The sequence below is a fragment of the Thalassophryne amazonica genome, chromosome 14, assembly GCF_902500255.1.
Source record: "Thalassophryne amazonica chromosome 14, fThaAma1.1, whole genome shotgun sequence".
NCBI lineage: Eukaryota > Metazoa > Chordata > Actinopteri > Batrachoidiformes > Batrachoididae > Thalassophryne > Thalassophryne amazonica.
Window position 1 is genome coordinate 65,678,051 of NC_047116.1, and position 19,292 is coordinate 65,697,342.

The window sequence follows — 19,292 nt, forward strand, 5'->3', positions numbered from 1 at the left end:
GATCTGTTGCACTCACGTGCGATTCTCTAATCAGGACGATCTATGACACCTGTGACATTCACGTGCAGTTCTGAGGACTCTCAGCTGGTACCAGTGAAGAGATGAAGAACTGCATTTGGTGCTCTCTGACCCACACAGATTTGGATCATCACCCTGACATTCAGATCAAGTTATTAGACAGTACCGACAAAAATATTCAGAGCAACTGAAATTTTCAGAAAAGCCACCAATGCAATGGGAGCCCAAATTATCGCCAGCAATGCAATGCAAGGTCCCTTGTACTGTTTTATGCAATGTTATAATCCCATTCTCCTCCAATTCCTTCAAGACACCTGTTAATTCAGAGAACACCTTAGCATGACCAAATTCTTTAAAATCTTTCTCTCTGCACAATAAAACAAGTGATGTGGTCTGTGTCAGACAGTACATGAAGTGGTAGATCAGCAACAAACACATAAACGGCTAATATTTTATGTTTGGTCTTTGCAGAGCCTAGAGGATTAACAACTTCAACAGCATCCTGGTATAGCATTTGCTTTAACCAGGATGGGTGTTGCACAAAAAAATCTTTGTGTTCAAATATTTAATCATCATTAATGTCACTTAGAACATTTGCAGGAGACTCAGTCAAGTGCACTCCTGATCCACAAGTCAGCCACAGATCAGATTCTAACAAACATTTCAAAATCTGTCTCACTGGAACATAACAGGCAAACCTGTCTTTCCTATTCTCATCTCTTCCTAAAAACAATTTCTTAGGCTCCACATAGTTGAACATATTTTTGAAAGACTGAGTTCTTGAGTATGATGTTCTCATTGGCCCTGTATGGCAGGCAGAGCACAGATCAAATCCTCGGACAGACTCACAAACTTTAGTGATGTCCTCGTCTGGCAATGATGTGTCATTTTTAAGCAATGAACAAGTGACTGATGCTGCTGTCAGTAAAATCTCTGTTTCTGTGACATGTGAGCTGTAAATTAAGATTTGATATTGAAAAGACCTGTGCACCCAGTCACTGGACAACTTTCTGCATGTTCTTCAGCAACATGTTCCTTCAAGTGTGTTAAACAGGGCTGGCATTGAGGAAATATGGCTAAGCCTGAAACTAATTTGTCGAGGGGTTTGGGGGCCGTCTAGGTCCCCAATGGGGTCTAGGGGCAAAGCCCTGGGCTGGGGGCTGCGATTTTAGGCCTTTTCAAACCTGTTTGGGAAGCTCTCAGGAACACTCAATGTTAAAGATTTTAAACAATCATTGAGGTCAAGTGGTTTGTGTTTTACAATGCAATTTTCTAAAGCAAAAATAACATCACCACAAACAAAAATTGGGCATAGGTTCCCCTAACATCTGCAGATTTGGACTACATACTACCATCACTGAACACTGTTGCTGCTGGGCTCATATTTTCGGAGCAGTTATTTTAAAGTTTATTCAACAGACCAGGCCAAGTGAACATCAGTGTGGAAAGAAAAGCAAAGCAGAAAATGAAAAGGGCTGGGTTCGCATCCACTCCGAGTTTCAAATATGTGAAAAATAATTATTATTTCAATAAATGAATGGTTATTAACTTACAATATGAGCTAAGCATTTTGTTTTTTCGAAATGCCAAAATTTGTAAGCAATTTGAATTTAGAAATTTATCAAACACTCGTCATGGATGCTTAATCTTTTCACTAAGACCTCTTCAAACTACATAGAAAAAAAACATAATATACTACTTACTGCAATCGGCTGCACTGGTCAAAATCATATCCACTAAATCATCTCTTCACGGACGATTCATTCACGTGCGCACGCACATGAAAAAAAAAAAAAAAAACCACCGGCTGCTGCTGCACTTCCTCGCTTTCTCACCTCAAGCTCTGTCATAATTGTGTCATAAACCAGTCACCATTTGTTTTATTATACATCTGTGTAATAGCACCAAAAATACAACAACAGAATATGGAAACCGTAAACAGACATATACTCATTTATTAGGCTTGTGCTCTGAATTAAATCTGTCAACTCCTTACACCTCACTCTAGTCACAACTTTAGCTTAAAAAAAGTGCTGCAAAAACAATTATGAAAAGAACTGACAGCTACACATCAAAAACAATAACTAGAAATAAAAGAATGACAAAAACAATTTAAAAATTAAAAAATAGTCAAGATGACAAGTGACTACTGCACGAATAATATTTCGAAAATTCTGATTTTCTGCGCTGAATAACTGTCCACATTTAAGCAGTAATAGCTTTTACATGGGCACGTGCGTTTTGACACCACCTGCCCAGATATGTCAAGTGCCTTTGCCCCATGCCTACCAACCTCCATTTCACCCCCTCCCACCCCTTAATGTCACTGTATTTAATGATATGATGAACTACTGTCTGGAATTTGAATCACTGTCCAGATACTGAATAACTGTCCACACTTAAGCAGTAATAGCTTTTACATGGGCAAGTGCACAAAAACGGCTTTGGACTCTAAAGATGACAACTTTTGGGGTGGGGTGGGGGTGGGGGGTATTTTTTTTTTCTAACTTCTTAGTTTATAGTAAAGCAGCTTAGCTAAAATTCCCATAATTGTTCATTTTGTGACTAAAGCACCAAATTTGGCACACATATTCTAAATTAACTAATACTCATTTTCAGATGTGGAGGTATCCTGAAGCTGATCTCTCATGACCTACAAGGGTGGAGTCAAAGAAGAATTACACAGGGGTCAAAATTAAAAAATGTTCCACTCATATTGAAAGGTATATCATATTATTTGTCTGACCATACAATTCCAAAAAGGTATAGATTACACTATCCTTGACGACATGTTGTGGGGTTACAGTGTAAAAACAGTTTGTTTGTTTGTTCTTTCTGAATTCCATGATGAGTTTTTTGTCTGAAGAACATTCAGGGTCAGGTTGTTTTCTGAGCACCAGAGCGACAGTTCCTCCACCTCATCCCTGTACGCTGTCTCATACCTGTCGCAGATGAGTTCAACCACTGCAGTATCATCTGCATATTTTATAATGCGGGTGCTTGGACAGGTTGAAGAGCAGTTGTAGAGGTACAGGGTGTACAGTAGATGGCTTAGAATGCAACCTTGAGGGGAACCAGTGCTGAGTGTGGAGGAGTGGTGAGGGACGAGTTTCACAGACTGTGAGCAGCTCATCAGAAAGTTTTTAATCCAGTTACAGGTGGGGAGGGGAAGCTGTAATTTCAGCTGTTTGGTGATGAAAATATCTGGTATGATGGTGTTAAATGCTGAGCTGTAATCCATGAAGAGCATCCTCACATAGCTCTTCTTGTTCTCCAAGTGACTTAGTGCTGTGTGGAGAGTGAGGGTGATGGTGTCCACCGTAGACCGGTTTGCCCTGTAAGCAAACTGGTGGGGGTCGAGGAAGGGAGGGAGGCAGCCTCTGATGTGCTGGGAGACTTATCATTCCAGGCACTTCATGATTACAGACGTCAGGGCAATGAGTCTGTAATCATTCAGGCTGTCTTTGGCAGGTTTTTGGGGGGGATGGCGGCAATGGTGGAGGCCTTCAGACATGTGGGGATGGTGGCTTGTGTCAGGGAGAGGTTAAAGAGTTTGGTGAGGATCTCTGCCAGTTGGTCTGCACATGCTTTAATGGCTACTCCCGGGATACCATCAGGGCCAGCAGCTTTGGTTCACTGCTCTTAGGTTTTTTCTCACCTCATGCTCAGGGAGAGAGGGAGGTGAGGTGTTGGAACCAGGGGGAGACAGTGACTGCAGGTGTGTGGTGGTGGTCTCGAACCAGGCAAAGAAGCTGTTTAGCTCCTCTGCCAGTGTGCTGCTGATGCTAGAGGATGATGGAGGGGGTGGCCTAGTTGGTTAGGCCCTGGCTGTCCCTACACATCTGATGCGGTTTATTGTCCCTCTATTTTCTTTCTGTAGGAGTCTTTAGCCTGTTTGATAACTCTCCTCAGGCAGGACTGCAAAGAGCTCTGTCCCCCACCCCGAAGGCTGAGCTATGAGCTCTGATCAGAGTCTGGACTTCCTTTCTCATTCAGGGATTTCTGTTTGGAAAGACCCGGATGCGTTTGTCCTCAGTGATGTTTTCTAAACAGCACCTGATGTAGAAGAGGACAGACTCTGTGTGTGTGTCCAGGTCCTGAGGTTCAGAAATGCTCCACTCTGTGCAAGCAAAGCAGTCCTGCAGCTGGAGGGCATGTTCAGGACAGGCTTTGATGGTCTGGGTGACTGGTTTTGTTTGCCTCCTGGGGCGGGGGGGGGTGTAAGCTGGAAAGAGGAGCAGAGAAAGGTGGTCTGATTGTGTGTGTGTGTGTGTGTGTGTGTGTGTGTGTGTGTGTGTGTGTGTGTGTGTGTGTGTGTGTGTGTGTGTGTGTGTGTGTGTGTGTGTGTGTGTGTGTAGTGGGGCGGGGCGGGTCACTCTGTAGGTATGCTTTATGTTAGAATCAACATGATCAAGTGTGTTTTCTCCCCTCATTGCACACTTGGCATGCTAATGGAATTTGGGGAGAACGGTCTTGAGGCATGCTTCATTAAAATCCCCAATGATGTGCACGCCATCCGGATGAACCCTCTGTTGTTGAGACACCATGATCTAAAGCAGACCGAGTGTCTGTTTGGTTGGTATTTCTCTGTACCCTGGAACGTTAGGCTGCAGGACGCCAGTGTTAAAGTCATATTCACTATGCGCTCCAAAACTTGTCTCCAAAAGAGCGCTGCATTACGCACATCCCTCTCCATTTGCACATCGATAGTACAGTTGTATTTCCACTGCTCATACACCACGCAGGCTGAGATGACTCGTGGAGTTTAATTTTTTCTGTCAAATGTCCCCAATCTTTGATTCCATTCGTTGCTGTAATGGGGTGAACTGCAATCTCCAAATTGCCAACATGGCTCACAGTACGCACAGTCTAGTTTTAGAGAGTAGCAAAGCCAGGTGTGTGGCAGTTAGATCTCGATGTCGCAGACCGAACCATTGATTTCTTTTTACTCACTAGATTGAGGACTGGGGTGATCTGCTCATTCGCTGGCTGTTGCCAGAGCACCGCCATCTTGGTTAGTGTCAGACACCCAAACATAAATAGAAATCAATCTGGACATGATGTTGTGTGGGCCTCCAGAAGAGGAGGTACTGCTGGCCCACCACCAGAGGGCGCCCTGCCTGAAGTGCGGGCTTCAGGCACGAGAGGGCGCTGCCGCCCCACAAGAGCAGCCAGGGTGACAGCTGTCACCAATCATCTACCTATCGTTCTACCAAGGAGGTAACGTTCTCAGCCTGAGTGTTACTAATGTTGTTTCAGTGAATACGTTGTTGCAGCTGTTTTCCTGAAGAACCGGCGTATGCCGCGACTGCTTCGCTCTGCATCCCGCCAGTTAAGTGATTGACAGTAGCTGCACGAGTGTGGATGAGAGGTGGAGGTGGAATAACCACCATACTTGTTACGGGATGTACACACACCCACACCTGACTGTTTTTGCTCTTCGCCAGCAGTACCAGATCCGACACGCGGAGACGGTGGCCACCTGGGGGACTCTGAACTTGGCGGCTCCAGTATTCTCCTGGTTCGGTGGCGGAGGAAATCGTGTGGTTCCGGTTCTTCTCCAGACGGACGTCTCCTATCGTCGAGCCTGCCCACACGACACCTTGATTGATTGACTCTGTATTCATTCTATAATCTGCTGTGTGTAGTTGTGGCATTCACAACAGTAAAGTGTTCATATTTGACTTCTCCTATTGTCCGTTCATTTGCGCCCCCTGTTGTGGGTCCGTGTCACTACACTTTCACAACACATGAGCAATGTTGAAGAGAGTTTCACCATGAATCTGCTTTTTATATGCTAATACTGTGCTGTTACATGTATTCAAACTCAGTCCCACATTTGTGCAGCCACTATATGTCAAAACAAATACAGAAGAGGATCAGACTATATGTAATAGGCTTAACAGACTGGGACTGTTCATCTCCCAGTCCAGATAGTAAATGATACCATCAGTTTGTCAAACACACTATGTCTGCCACGACACCAGATACTAGTCTACTCTTGAATTAATTTCATTGTGAAGTTAAGTTAAAGAGGGGAAATAATCAGGGGTCAAAGTAAGAGCTTTGCACGCTCGCATCATATTAAAGATATTAACATTAAAGACTGCTCTTAACCCATGGCACCGCTTTTACGGAGCGCTTCTTCATGAAAATATCAAATAATATACGTAAATAAAATGAAACCCAGCTGGGGTGAAAGTAAGATTATTCAGTCATTTCTGGACCAAGTTGAAAGAAATCTGCACTACACTGTTTACGGTGAGTATATCAGAGAAATTAATCTCATTCATGTATATTCTTATATTCGTAGAATATACAATGTCAAAGCGACTGTCATGTGACCCACCAAATTGAGAGAAAAAAACATTTCCATTCTATGAATTTGCTCTTACAGAATATCTCAGGATGGAAAACCTGATGTGAATTAAAAACCCAAGGCTAATTAAAAAGGGATAAATTGAGACTTATGAAAGTGAGACTTCTAACTGAATCACTAAAAGAATGGTGAGATATTTATCACAACAAAGCATTCAGGCAGTAAAACTGAAGTCATTACCTTACAGAATACAGATAGACAAAAATTAAATCATTTTCTAACCTTTATTCAGCAATTCTAGTCATTTCCCCCACATCAGTAATATTATGTATAATACACACTTGTGAAAGCTCACAACACGTTTTTTATTTATTTAACCTTTATATAGCTGATACGCTTGTCAGTTTGTCGTAGCACCTGAACACTGCACAAAACAGCATTTTCAGATCACTTTAACCCCAAGTCAGCAAATAATCTATTTCTGTTTAATCTAATGCCTGATGATGCATAATGATGCTAAGCAACATGCCCTATAGAGGGGGTTCAACCGACCCCCCCCCCCCCACGAGAATTTTTTCTGATCTGAATATCAATGTTATGTATTTTCTTTTCATTGATCATAAGCAACAAGCACTAACTGTTACACAGCTATTATCACACACCCTCAAGTTTCAATTTCCTCTGTCAGAGTAATCCCTTAAGTGATGAAAGAGGAAACTGCTGGATAAACTTTTCCCATGGGGGTTGAGAATTTTTGCTCCCTGGTCCCTACCCTGATATCAGACAGATTAGTCGGCTTGTAAATACCCATGTAGACACACAATTACACTTGTCTGGTTTGTAAAAACATGTTTGTATGTATAAGCTGAGAAATAAAGGGAGCTTCTCCTTCCTGTTGTAAATACTGTAAAGGTGCAAATATTCGCGTGGGATTTATTATGCAAATTTCGCAAGTTAAACAAGGTCGCCAAATTAAATACCGCTATTTTTGTTGTGTGGGCTGCCAGAAGAGGAGGTACTGCTGGCCCACCACCAGAAGGCGCCCTGCCTGAAGTGCGGGCTTCAGGCACGAGAGGGCGCTGCCGCCTCAGGAACAAGCCGTGGTGACAGCTGTCACCCATCATCCGTGACAGCTGTCACTAATCAACACATCTGGTATAAAAGCAGGAAGACACCTCCACCAAACTGCCGAGATATCATCTTCATCTGGAGGTAATGTCCTCAGCCTGTGTGGTAAATTACTAATCTATCTATTGTGAGTGTTTGCAGGAGTACCGGTCCTAAGTTTGTGGAGGCTGAGTGAGTGCAGACGGCACTCTTTTCCTCTGAAGGATCACTGCTTAACACGTATTGAGTGAGAAGTGGAGGTGGCATTCCCACCATTGTTACTGGGTGTTCACACACCCACCCTTTGACTGTCTTTTACTTTCTGCCAGCAGTACCAGATCCGACACTCCGGGAAAGTGGCCACCTGGGGACTCCGGGACTTGGCGGCTCCAGTATTCCTCGGGTTCAGGTGGCGGTGGAAATCGTGTGGTTCCGGTTCGTTTCCAGACGGGCGTCTCCTATCGTCGAGCCTGCCCACACGACACCTTTTATTAATTGACTGTTGCACATTCTGATTCTGCTGTGTTTGGTTGTGACATTCACACCAGTAAAGTGTTATAATTTGACTCCTTCCATTGTCCGTTCATTTACGCCCCCTGTTGTGGGTCCGTGTCACTACACTTTCACAACAATTTTAATACATAACGTACATATACGTACATATTCATAATGTAAACGCGAATATTAATACCGCTAAATACGAGGTCTGTTAGAAAACTATCCGACCTTTTTATTTTTTGCAAAAACTATATGGATTTGAATCATGTGCGCTTGCATCAGCCCAGCTTGAACCTTCGTGCACATGCGTGAGTTTTCATGCCTGTCGGTTGCGTCATTCGCAACGGACAGGCATGTATAAAGTTTGCATTAATGTTATCTTGGCTCTTCCTGGGTGGTTCTTATGGCAACTGATCCAATCCCAAGCAAGGACTATTTGTATATAAAAATGTATTTCCTAAAATGATACATTTTGGGTTTCAAATGAAATTTATGTAGCTTTTTACCCCTCAAAATCCTCAAAAAGCTTCTGCTTCGGGGAGCTTCGCCCCCCTGAGCCACCAACAAGGGCATTGCCCCTTGACCCCACCGGGGGCCTTGCGGCCCACTGGACCCCCAAATCAAGGATTTGAACCCCCCCTTTCACATTCCTATATACGGCCCTGAGCAAGATGGCGGCTGCTGACAACAGTTCTAATAGAAATAAATGGACCGAATGGTCCGCCCCTAAAAATTGGTCCACCTGCCTTCCCTGTGCATGCATCATTTCGGATCACAGCAGCTCGTTTGAGATAGAGTCTCTTCACCCAAAGTGATCAAATGGATTAATTGGATTATTATCCATCAGATGATAAAGATAAAACCTCTTAAACCTCTAGAAATGAGGTGATAATCAGTGATGCTTTGAAATGACACGCATAGTGAACGCAGCAGCTAGCAGTTCATGTAGCTGCGGCGCTCTGATCGCTTCCTCCATGTTTTATGATGAAATTATGCTGAATTTATGTGGAAATGATTGTTGTACAAAAGCTTCAGATATCTGTCACTGAGACAGACAGATTTTACAAAAGCACAGTTATATGTAAACACCAACACACACCTCCATTAACGTTCTGGTTCTTACATAGAATGAATGAGTCAACCAATTAGTGTTGGCGGAGGCTCATTTTATCAGTAATCCCTTTGGCGTCTGTGTTTGTTACAAAACTTCAGAATTAGTGCATTATTAAAAGATAGATGTTATATTTTGACTTTGTACAAATGACAGAATTGACATTAATGGAGTTATTCTATCTGGATTAATTTGTTTTATAAATCAAAACCATAAGGCAAAACTGCTTTATTTTCTAAGACCTCTGCCTCACGGCGACACTGGTATATGCTGATTAGGAATAATGATGTAATTGTGTGTGTGTGTGTGTGTGTGTGTGTGTGTGTGTGTGAGTGAGACCATACTAAAAGTTACTGGTTAGCTGTAGCTTCCGATAATTTTTTGGGTGGTTTATCGGTTTAGCTTCATAAAAGATAAATTTTAGTTAGCTGATTAGCTGCTATTGAAGCTAACTTTTTGGTTAGCTGTGCCCACCACTGCTCTGTCACAAAGGGGCCGCCATGGAGCCACCATTGCACAAGTGTTTAAGAAAATAAATCATGGCAAGTGGAATTAACATACCATTAGACAAACTCAGGATGATTATTTGAACCACTTGTTACATGAGATATTTCTGTATTAATTATGCAGTATTAGATATTTTTCTATTACCTATTTTGTCAGATATGTATGATATAAGGGTGTTATTAATTATATGTGGAATTAGATATCCATTTGTTGAAATTTGTGTTTGGTTCTTATCATTTAAGGTCTCTACTCCTGACAGGCAATGCAAAATTACAAATCATTTGAAGCTTACACCTTTTTCATCTCAGGGTGGATGCAGTCACACCTACATATGGAAACAGCCACCAAAAATATATTTTTTCATGCTGATATGAGGCTGTCATACAGGGTTACTGAGGAACCTCACCATCCCTGGGCAGCAGTGGGCAGAACTGGAACGGTACTGGCAGGACATTGTGACTGCAGATCCGTGTAAAACCTTCAGACTGTAATGTGAACAAAATAAATGTCCCCTGTAAATGTTAAATAATCTGGTTTAACATCATGTGATTTCAGGGAACTGCTGTATAACACAGTGTAAGAGAACTGATGCACCAAATACAGATGTTTTCTGGAATGCATTTGGAAAAGATTTTGTTTCAGCCAAAAACACAAACATAACATGCATAAACAGATGTAATAAAGATGTATTGTGTGGTATATGTACGCAGTCTTTTTTTGGACTTGGTGAAACCTGCTGCCACTGAGTGAGTGAAAATCCAAATTTACTCTTTAAAATAAATAAATTAGAATACTGAACTAGGAGATGATCCACTATAGGAGACAAACTCGTTAATACAGCAGCTTCGTATTATAAGCGAGTTCACAAATATTCCAGTAAACTTTCTAAAATTTTAAAGTAGGCGTGGTAAAAGTAAGACAGCGAAATGACGCCTTTAATGCGCGACGGAAATGCTGATTTTTGTATGAGAGCAAAAGAGATCAGTGGAGGGAAACGTTGCAGTGTACCTGGTGACGTTTTTCCTCAAACCTCAGCATTTTTGAAAAGAAAAATTAGACTCCTACTCGGTTTCAGACATATTGTTGATACGCGAATTCGATCTTTCTACCGAACAGGGTGTGTGCAGTTGAATACGATGCTAAGAAGTCAAGCCTGTTCATTGAGTGAGGTTCAGCACAAATTAGCATTTGTTTTGATTTGATATCGTACAGGTTTTCAGCACGACAGACGTCAAATTGCTCATTTCAGTCACAGTCATAGAAATCTGCACTTTAACGGTGAGTATGCACTTTAATCATAAAGCTGCATGTGCTTTACAAAAGACGGAATGTTTAATTTCTTTACGCTAATACCAGATTCAGGGGCTAACGTTTAGCTAACTCATTTCATTTATAGCCTGCAGAAACTTTGAGCGCTTATTAGGAAGTGTATATATGACTATTTCACACAAAGTGCAGTAACAGTGAAAATTAAACATTCTTAAAACAGTAATAATACCACACTCATTTTGCACTCATCATAGGCCGTGGCTATTCACACAGCGGCCGTGTCCATAACTGTCATTTGCCTATTCGCACGTGTAGACTGGTGGCAAAACTTGGAACTACTTGTATAAACAAGCGTACTGCATTCAAGATGTCATAACTCCTTTAATATTTTTCGATTTTGATTTTTTTTTTTTTTTTTTTTATTCGGCCGTGTCCATAACTCATTTCAGTATTCGCATGGCAAGACTCTGGTGACAAAAGGCCGACCCTATTCGGATGGCTGTGTCCATAACTCATTTAATGCAGTATGTTTGTTTATACAAGTAGTTACAAGTTGTATAAACTTGACAAATACTGTATTCTAAAAATTATGATTCTTTAATCAAAGTTTTGCGTAATTATCAGCAAGCCTGTCTGTCTGTCTCTCTCTACATATATACATATACATACAATTTTATGCAAAAGTTTGGGCACCCCTGATAATTTTCATGATTTTCCTTTATAAATCATTGGTTGTCTGGATCAGAAATTTCTGTTAAATATGTTTGTTTATTTCCTCTTCCTGAGGTCCACACAAGTTTACAAACACAATAAATCAAAAATGCATTTATATGTATGTATGTATGTCTGTCTGTGTGTGTGTCATACAGCAGATGAACATGCTGATATTTGAGAAATGAAATGAAGTTTCTAGTATTTACAGAAAGTGTTAAATAATTATTTAAACAGAATTGGGCAGGTGCATAAATTTGGGCACCCTTGTCATTTTATTCATTTGAATACATTTAGCACTAATTATTGGAACAAAAAATTGGTTTGGTAAGCTCACTGACCCTTGACCTCCTTACACAGGTGAATCTAATCATGAGAAAGCGTATTTAAGGTGACCATTTGTAAATGTTTCCCCTCTTTGCATCTCTTCTAATGAGTGGCAACATGGGAGTCTCTAAACAACTCTCAAATGACCTGAAAACAAAGATTGTTCAATGTCATGGTTTAGGGAAGGATGCAAAAAGCTATCTCAGAGATTTCAGATGTCAGTTTCCACTGTGAGGAACATAGTGAGGAAATGGAAAACCTCAGGCTAGGGCTGAAATGATTAGTCGAGTAATTCGAATAATTCGATTACAAACAATGTTCAATTCTGTGCGTCGAAGCTTCGTTTAATGTTGTAGTACATATGCCAGACCTGTGGGTAGCGCTGTAATGTCCCCAGAAAAACAAACAGAAGAAGACTAGAGCAAGCGCTAATCAAATTAGCACAAAAGCTACAGCTTTCCAAGATTCAAGATTAGTTTATTTGCCATTTGTAGTTAAAAAAACCACATAGGAAATGGTTGTGCAAAAAGCTCAGTGCATCACACACAAGAAAACAACATTAGACAGACATGAAACAAATTATCACATAAAGACACATTGACACTGTGAAATACAAGGCACAGAGATCAAGTTAAAAAGTTAAGATCAAATAAATTAAATAAATTGAGGTGCTGTCAGGCTTAAAGTGCACTATTCAGGCTGATCACAGCTTGTGGGGAAAAAGCTCCTTGCATAACGAGACGTCTTACACCTAATGGAGCGGTACCTTCTTCCAGAGGGAAGAAGCTCAAACATGACTCTTCCAGGGTGGCCAGAAGGATCATTTATGATCTGAAAAGCTCGGTTTAAGAGTCTACTTTTGTACAGAGCCTCCAGCACAGGCAGGTCACAGTTCACAATTTTTTTGGTTGAGCGGACCACCTTATATAATGCTCTCTTGTCTTTGGCAGTAATGTTTCCAAACCAGACAGTGATGGAGCTAACAAGACTTTCAATCGTGCACTGATAAAAATTCACAAGGATTTTAGAGTTCATGGTGAATTCTCTAAGTTTCCTCAAGAAGAAGAGACACTGACGAGCGTTTTTAACAATATTTGTGATGTTTTTGTTCCAAGTGAGATCATTGGACAATGTCAGCCCAAGAAATTTACATTCTTCCACAATTTCGACTTTAGAGTCCTCAATAACAAGAGGTGAATGGCTGTTATTTCGACCAAAGTCAACAACAAGTTCATAAGTTTTAGAAGTGTTCAGGAGCAGATTATTTTCTTTGCTCCAGTCCACAACTTTCTGTACCTCAGCTCTGTAACAAGAATCATCATTTGCACTGATCAACCCAATGTTAGTTGTGTCATCAGCGTATTTAACTATGTGATTACTGTCATGGGAAGCCACACAGTCATAAGTGTACAGAGTAAAAAGGATGGGACTAAGGATACATCCTTGAGGGGAACCAGTGCTCACAAACGTTTCATCAGAAAGACAGCCATTAATTTTCACTCTCTGAGATCTGTTGGTTAAAAAAACTAAAAATCCACTTACAAATGGCATCACCCAAACCAAGAGTCTTAAGTTTTTGAACAAGTCTGGATGGCACAAGAGAGTTAAAAGCCGAAGTGTAATCAATAAACAACATTACTAGACTCCAGGTGGCTATAAATACAGTTCAAGGCAAAAGAGATTGCGTCCTCGACGCTCCTGTTCTGTCTGTATGCAAACTGGAGTGGGTCCACAGACACTGGGATCTGGCCTTTAATAAAATCCAGCACCAGACGTTCAAAGCATTTCATTAAAACAGAAGTGAGTTCCACCAGTCTATAATCATTCAAACATGTCACAGGTGTTTTCTTTGGCACTGGAATGATAATAGATTTCTTAAAACTTTCTAGGACAGTACAGTTCCTGAGTGACATATTAAAAAGATCCGTAAGAACAGGAGCCAATTGCTCCGAACATAGTTTGAGGACACGAGGAGGGACATTATCAGGGCCAGGGGCCTTACGAACCTTGTTCCTAGATAGTGCACGCTGCACATCCTCCTGCCTTACAGTCAAACTGCTGTGATCCAAGCTTTCAGAGAAAACAACAGGTTCGAGATCAGCAGACTCAAAATGACAATAAAAATTATTCAGATCATTAGGCAAGGCCTGATCAGTGGTTACTATATTCCCTGCTTTAGGTTTCCATGAAGTGATGGAATTGAGTCCTTTCCACATCAGCCGGGGGTTATCCTCTTTAAAGTAGTCTTCCATTCTTTCTCCATATGACCGTTTGGCCACTTTAATTGACTGCTCAAGAGAATATCTGGATTGTCTGTAAGCAATAATGTCCCCAGATTTAAATGCTGAATTTCGTTCCTTCATCTTCAGTCTGACATCTGAATTGAACCACGGGTTCTGACTGTTGTATACTTTAATGACCTTCTTAGGGATACAACAGTCAATGCAAAAGTTTATGTAATCAGTCACCGACTCACAGTATTCATTCAGATTATCAGACTGAAAAACAGACCAATCTTTAGCGTCAAAGCAGCCCTGAAGTTTTAGACTGCCCTCTTGTGACCAGCATTGTACAGTGCATGCTGTAGGTTTGCACTGTATGCTCCTTTGAGTGTAAGAGGGGAGCAAGAGGACTGAAGAGTGGTCTGATTTCCCAAAAGCAGGTCTAAGACTTGATTTATATGCTGCCTTTAAGTTACTGTAGCAGTGGTCAAGAGTTTGAGCTCCCCTTGTGTGCTGTTTTACATACTGGTGGTAATTAGGAAGGACAGATTTAAGATTACATTTATTGTAGTCTCCAGCCGCTATGACTACAGCATTGGAATATGAGCTCTCATATGTGTAGAATATCGCTTAAGTCACTGAGAGCAGCTGTAGTGTCTGCTCTTGGATGAATGTAGACTGCACAAAGGAACAACACGGAGAACTCGCGGGGAAGATAAAAGGGGCGACAACTCAAGACAAGGCACTCCAAATTGGCCGTGCAGGTTCGATTAACAACAACATTATCCGTGCACCAAGACAAGTTAATAAAGAAGCACACACCTCCACCTTTGGATTTCCCCGTGCTCTCTTTCACTTCTGTCTGAGCAATACACAGCGAACCCCAGTGGCTGGATAGCGGAGTCCGGAACGTTGTCGTGCAGCCAGGTTTCTGTCAGACAATATAAGGAGCAACACCTGGCCTCCCGCTGAGACTGCATACGACAGAGCAGGTCATCCATTTTTCGCTGGAGAGACTGGACGTTGGCAAGGTAGATGGACGGGAGAGGGATCCTCGAGGAGCGGCTGTGGAGCCTCACCAACAACCCTCCACGTTTTCACCGGTGTCGGCGTCTGCGACACGGGCCCTCGGCGTCCTGCAGTTCCAGACCACGGTAAGGTATGTGGCGGAGCCATCGCCTAGTCTCCTCGCGCTGTCCACGGCCTCAGTACCTGGACTGTTGGTCAGTGTTGCCTCTGGTATGGCACTCCTCGAAACTATCACACCTCAATTCAGGAATAACAAAAGACAGTCAACCAGTTTTCTCCTGAATATTGAGAAGTGTCTCGCGCTCGTATTTCACAGTAGCAAACGTCTCATAAACAGACAGATACAACGTAAACCACAGGGAGCACAGCAGAGCTCTCACCACGGCGCCCTGCCTCGGCGCCATGTTTTCCTGAAATCGTACCGATGCACGATTTGTTCCAACGCGACAGAGTGAAATAGTCTTTTAGGAAAAAGAAGGTCCACACTGATCATCTGAAATAGCTTATTGTGCATTTAAAGCAAAGCAGTGTGTTTGTTTTTTAAAAAACAGTTTCGTCCCCTGGCCGCTCTATGTGCGATGGCCGGCTGCTGCCTCTCTCTGCACGGTGTGAGCGTCTCAGCACTGCGCTCACACAGCTCCATCCCTGCCACAGACAGTCTCTGGAAGAAGTCCACTCTTTCTTCTGTGTTTTGCTTAGACTCGCAATGAGTGTTTCGCTTTTTTAATTTTCGCTTTTTTGGGCAACACACAGTGCATCACAAACACGGGAACTCACATTAAATAATAATAATAATAAGCCAGTGACTGAGAGGCTTGCATGTTCAACCTCAGCTGAAAATGAAATGCATTGGGTGAATCGCAGAGAGTGTTAAAAAGAAATTCATGCAGGGACCCAGTCCACCACCATAATAAATAAATAAATAAATAATGGTTAAATTTTACAAGTTGGGGAAAACAAAAAACAGAAAGCCACAACCTATCGCCATTTCAGCAAAATGTCAAGACATCAAAAACATGAGAACTCAAATAAAATAATAATAAAAAACCAGTGACTGAGAGGCTTGCATGTTCAACCTCCTGCTGAAAATGAAATGCATTGGCTTAATTGCAGAGAGAGTGTTAAAAAGAAGTTCATGCAGGGACCCAGTCCACCACCTTAATAAATAAATAAATAAATATTGGTTAAATGTTACAAGTTGGGGAAAACAAAAAACAAAGCCACAACCCATCGACATTTCAGCAAAATGTCAAGACATCACAAACCCGGAAACTCAAATAAAATAATAATAGTAATAATAAAAAAACAGTGATTGCGAGGCTTGCGTGTTCAACCTCCAGCTGAAAATGAAATGCATTGGCTGAATCGCAGAGAGTGTTAAAAAGAAATTCATGCAGGGACCCAGTCCGCCACCTTAATAAATAAATAAATAAATAAAAAGTTAAATTTTACAAGTTGGGGAAAACAAAAAACAGAAAGCCACAACCCATCACCATTTCAGCAAAATGTCAAGACTTTGGCCCGACTTTGGCTGAGCTCCTGACACCAGGAAAGATCCAAAACTTGTAAAGATGTGAAAAAATAAATAATTCCCCAGGAAAACAGAAAGGGATACACTAAATTTGACAATCTCTGTGATGATGCAGTGACATTGTGCCATTACTTAGGGAGAGCCCTGGGGCCGGTATTACGAAGCAGGGTTAACTTACTCAGATGTAACCCAGGGTCAACCTCTTAAACCGGGGTTGACAAAACCTGGTTCCCTCAAGTGGTGGTAAGCGGTACTACGACGCTGAATATGATGTTGATTTGTTGAACCTGTGTTAACCTAAGTGGAGTATGTGCGCGTTCACATAAAAGGGGCGTTTTGCAGCACACGTCACCATTTTTTCAATGATGACGTGGTCAACTTACTTTACCGGAGAAGAATGCACGATTATTATGCGGAGCTACGAGGAATTTAAATTAATGTTAAGGGGGAAATCGAACACATCGTCTGCCAATAAAGCAAGACAGGCTTGTTGGAAATGTATTGCTGATCGGGTAAATGCGTAATTGTTCTCCAAATCTGTTACAGATGATTAACCTGTGGAATGTCTGATAGGTGTAGAAAAATGCCCCTCTTCCATTAATTAAGCCTAGATGCAACACGATTCAGAAGTGACTATAGGCCTACTAATAAATGTTAGGTTAATTTAATGTTTCCTTAATAGGCTACCTTGACTGTATGATTGCTGTTCCTAATCCTGTCAATATGTCAGATGCAATAGCAGTGCCAAACGCACCTGGCTGGCAGCAGGTGAAGATGAAATATAAAACATCCTTCATCCTTCAAAATGGTAGGTTTATATTCATAGCTTGATAAGCCCCACTTCGCCTAATTAATGGACATGCATTAGACCTATTTTGATATTAGTAATTACCCGCGATTGCATAAAACCCTTCTTTGATTTGCATTGCGGATAAATGGCCAGGGAAAACGCCAAATGCATCCAACAGTTTAGATAGAGCAAGTACTACCTTGCGAATCATACGACATACAGTATTCTTGCTCAGGTGTTCAGCATCACCGATGGAATACATACACTCAACAAAAATATAAACGCAACACTTTTGGTTTTGCTCCCATTTTGTATGAGATGAACTCAAAGATCTAAAACTTTTTCCACATACACAATATCACCATTTCCCTCAAATATTGTTCACAAACCAGTCTAAATCTGTGATAGTGAGCACTTCTCCTTTGCTGAGATAATCCATCCCACCTCACAGGTGTGCCATATCAAGATGCTGATTAGACGCCATGATTAGTGCACAGGTGTGCCTTAGACTGTCCACAATAAAAGGCCACTCTGAAAGGTGCAGTTTTATCACACAGCACAATGCCACAGATGTCGCAAGATTTGAGGGAGCGTGCAATTGTCATGCTGACAGCAGGAATGTCAACCAGAGCTGTTGCTCGTGTATTGAATGTTCATTTCTCTACCATAAGCCGTCTCCAAAGGCGTTTCAGAGAATTTGGCAGTACATCCAACCAGCCTCACAACCGCAGACCATGTGTAACCACACCAGCCCAGGACCTCCACATCCAGCATGTTCATCTCCAAGATCGTCTGAGACCAGCCACTTGGACAGCTGCTGAAACAATCGGTTTGCATAACCAAAGAATTTCTGCACAGACTGTCAGAAACCGTCTCAGGGAAGCTCATCTGCATGCTCGTCGTCCTCATCGGGATCTTGACCTGACTCGAGTTCGTCGTCGTAACCGACTTGAGTGGGCAAATGCTCACATTCGCTGGCGTTTGGCACGTTGGAGAGGTGTTCTCTTCACGGATGAATCCCGGTTCACACTGTTCAGGGCAGATGGCAGACAGCGTATGTGGCGTCATGTGGGTGAGCGGTTTTCTGATGTCAATGTTGTGGATCGAGTGGCCCATGGTGGCGGTGGGGTTATGGTATGGGCAGGCGTCTGTTATGGATGAAGAACACAGGTGCATTTTATTGATGGCATTTTGAATGCACAGAGATACCGTGACGAGATCCTGAGGCCCATTGTTGTGCCATACATCCAAGAACATCACCTCATGTTGCAGCAGGATAATGCACGGCCCCATGTTGCAAGGATCTGTACACAATTCTTGGAAGCTGAAAATGTCCCAGTTCTTGCATGGCCGGCATACTCACCGGACATGTCACCCATTGAGCATGTTTGGGATGCTCTGGACCGGCGTATACGACAGTGTGTACCAGTTTCTGCCAATATCCAGCAACTTCGCACAGCCATTGAAGAGGAGTGGACCAACATTCCACAGGCCACAATTGACAACCTGATCAACTCTATGCGAAGGAGATGTGTTGCACTGCATGAGGCAAATGGTGGTCACACCAGATACTGACTGGTATCCCCCCCAATAAAACAAAACTGTTCCTTTCAGAGTGGCCTTTTATTGTGGACAGTCTAAGGCACACCTGTGCACTAATCATGGTGTCTAATCAGCATCTTGGTATGGCACACCTGTGAGGTGGGATGGATTATCTCAGCAAAGGAGAAGTGCTCACTATCACAGATATAGACTGGTTTGTGAACAATATTTGAGGGAAATGGTGATATTGTGTATGTGGAAAAAGTTTTAGATCTTTGAGTTCATCTCATACAAAATGGGAGCAAAACCAA

At 42.1% G+C, this 19,292-nt stretch overlaps 1 protein-coding gene across 1 annotated transcript in view; it reads left to right on the plus strand.

Moving 5' to 3' along the window:
• Positions 1–10,552: 10,552 nt before the first annotated feature.
• si:ch211-67e16.4 overlaps positions 10,553–19,292 on the plus strand; it is a 147,049-nt gene continuing 138,309 nt past the window's right edge. The window contains exon 1 of the mRNA XM_034186599.1: positions 10,553–10,838. The gene's annotated coding sequence lies outside the window, so the exon portion shown is untranslated. The remainder of the gene's footprint in view (positions 10,839–19,292) is intronic.